The sequence below is a fragment of the Thunnus albacares genome, chromosome 9, assembly GCF_914725855.1.
Source record: "Thunnus albacares chromosome 9, fThuAlb1.1, whole genome shotgun sequence".
NCBI lineage: Eukaryota > Metazoa > Chordata > Actinopteri > Scombriformes > Scombridae > Thunnus > Thunnus albacares.
The window spans coordinates 12,614,993-12,618,181 of NC_058114.1; the positions used below are offsets into that span (position 1 = coordinate 12,614,993).

Genomic DNA, 3,189 nt, shown 5'->3' on the forward strand with positions numbered 1-3,189 from the left:
TCTTGAAAAGCTGCATTTACTGTGGCAGCTGGTGGTATATACCGTCCAATCATACATGAGTATGTCCTGTCTCAAATAAGTCCATATAAACACATTTTGCACATATTCTAATGCTTAGCACTGCTTTCTCGCTGCTACACCGATGCTTCCCAATAAATTGAACTCCCTCAACCTTCCAACCTGCCTCCTGAACTAGTGTGTACACTTTTTACATTTATCCAATCTTTATTTAAATGTTGTTTATCTCAGGCAGTCAGTCTGTTTCAAACTTACTCAGCTTTGTTTCTGGATCACAGGAGCACACCCTAAACTGCAAGGTTGCAATAAATAGTTAAAACCTTAAAGCACGTATATATTTTGTTGAAAGATCAAACCTGGAAAAGAAATGTAAATATTCAACCACTGTTACAGGGGCTAAGCTTTGTAAAGCAGAAAACTATTGTTTGCACATTTTACATTTTTCAACATTTTACATTTTCCTAACACCCAGAGATACTAAGAATGACTGCAATGGCATGAAAAGGCACCATCTTCAACCAGTCTTGTAGAGGTTAATGCCAGAGTCCGTGCCAGAGTGCATGGGAATGTATTCCTGTGCCAGAAAGGAAAAGTTGCATGAAAAACATTAAAATACGGAAACAGAAAGAACTGACATGACATTATAAGAAGACCTGGTGCTTTAATGAGTGATAGACATCAATGGAATGATCAGACGCAGTGCTTACTGGTACCAACATGCTCAGCAAGTCTGCCCACTACCTCACACAGACTGTAAACAAGCCTTAATTAGAAAGTCAAGCTATCGAATGTCTCCCTGTTACCAGAGCTGCTTGTTTGTGCACAGGACTTGGGCACGGGATCCCACAAATAACTTTCATAAACATCTTTTGGATTGAACGTGTTTTCAGAGAGCTGTTAAGCACATGAGAAGAGCCAAAGATAACTGGGCAAGAAAGGTTTTGGGGTCAAATGGACGACCAACTGCTCCAATCTCTCTGGATCAAAACATGGCACAAAACCCTGACTGAACAATGTCTGTGCCAGAACATTTTAAGTAGTAATCTAAAAGTTTTTCTATCCTTTTTTGGTGCACGTTGCTACTGTATTTCTGCAACATCTATTAATAAATAGGAAAACTGGATAGAATATAGAATCAAACTTTATTCTTTTAGTGTTTGAACATACTGTACTTACAACAGAACATGCAGTTCATCTTTGGTTCAAGAATCTTCCATCAGTCTTTCATCTCAGCTCGCTGAGCTGTTGCTTTGTGTCACCGCTGACAGTCTCTAATCCGTCTGGCCGGCAGCTTGGAGGAGGAAACATTGTTCAGCATCACAGTGTTTACATCTCCAGCCTCCTCCGGGTGAACAAACCCTGCAGCTTGGTGAAGAAAGGAGGAGTCTGCAGTTTTGCTGAGGAATACCAAAGCCCATCCATCTCTGTTTAGAATATCAACAGCCAGCAGTACAAATCAGACCCACCTTCCAGTGTTTTAACCCTCAACACTGTTTCATTCCTGTTGCTTGTTCCTCTGATTTAAGTTACTTTTCTCAAACTACGAGTGAAAAACGTACATTTTAGATGTTTAGACCTGGCTGTTATTTGGTAAATGTAAGCCTTAGATGATTTTATCAGGGTGTTATGCAACAAAGAATACATTGTGACATTTTTTAAAGAATATGTTGCATTCAGAACAGAGTATATACATACTTTGTGGGAGTAATATTTATCTTTCGGTCTTCCTATCTTTTTTCCTATCTCATGCATACACTTCACATCACTTTTATATTCTCTCTGGTTTTACTTCTCCCATTCAGCACGCACAACCAAACATCTGTGAAGGGAAATAAGAGGAAATGAAGGAATAAAAGTGGTGAATAGAAGACATGAGAAAAGAGGAAAGAAGAGGAAGAAGTTAGGCAGAAAAATATAACTGGACCGAAATAGGAGAGGAAGAAAAAACAGGAGAGGCAATGAGATGAGGAGAGGAAACTAGAGGGAAGGAGGAGGAGAAGAGGCAAGATAGGAGAAGGGGAAGGGGGCAGGAACCGGTCTGAACCAGCGTAGGCTGACTCTTGGAGTTGTATACCCCTCCTCACTTCCCTCCTCCTCCTCCTCCCCTCTTCTCTTTCCTCTGACTCAGACTGGCTGAACTTTTTCTTTTACCGCTCCGTCATGCGCTGCTTGTCACCAGGAACAATTTGGATACACATTCCGCAGAAGTGTAAGAGGATCCACGGCAGCGTGAGGGCAGGGGTGGTGATGTAGGGATGATCCAGGGCATTAAGTGGTGGGCAGGTGTTCCCCACACATTACATAAGGAATCAGGAGGTGTACTGGAAGAGTCGAATTGGGTGTATTGATTATCAAGCAGACATGCTTGACATTAGTGAACATCCACGCATAACTCTGGTGGGACAGTTTGTTCCTGTACTACAGTGGCTGTAATCATCCAGGACCTATTTGTGGCTGTGCATTGTGGATCTATATGTAGATACTATAAAAATGGAATAGAGTGGTGATCTTCTTTCAGCCTTACTGCATATGAGGAGTGATTTATGCCTTGTTTATTTGGTTGGATTTTTTTTATATAGAGATCTGTTTTACCCCAGTTGGGATATTCATTAATAGAATATACTTTTAGACAAAAAGAAACAAGCAAGTGTTACAGTTACATTATATACTAGTCATGGGAATAAGGAAAGTTATTAAGAGAAGGCAGAAAGTTTTTAAAGCATTATACAAACACAAATCTTTACAGATAATCTGGTTATAGCATAAAAATGAAATATGTCATTAATCCATATGATGAAATTTCTTACAGTAGAACTGAAAAAGACAATAAAATAAAATGTGAAATGTGAAAAACATCAAGGGTAGAAACAATTATCCCCTCAAACCAGCTAAATTGTTTTATTTTGCAAGGTATTGTGTAGATACAGAGTTCATTTGGGTTGTTTGTATAAGGGGGACTTGATTTCAACCCTTTCTCGCCTTGTGGATCACAGGTTATCTAGATCACAGGTTATCAGTCTTATTCTATTCTGGGCTGCCTTCTCCATTTCTTTCCAGTGGTAACCAGCTCCTTCAGCTGATTCTGGCCTTCTCCAGAAAAGGTGGATTTAGTAGGAAATTTCAAACAGGGCTAAAAATTGAGTAGATCTGCAATAATTAACTTATTAATCA

General features: G+C 39.6%; 1 long non-coding RNA gene across 1 annotated transcript; it reads right to left on the reverse strand.

Moving 5' to 3' along the window:
* On the reverse strand, positions 1-2,007 carry LOC122989280. Its single transcript, XR_006405002.1, has 3 exons — positions 1,714-2,007; positions 1,195-1,558; positions 1-592 (listed from the first exon to the last, which is right to left on the reverse strand). It is a non-coding gene; the product is annotated as an uncharacterized LOC122989280 (long non-coding RNA).
* Between the last annotated feature and the right edge of the window lie 1,182 nt (positions 2,008-3,189).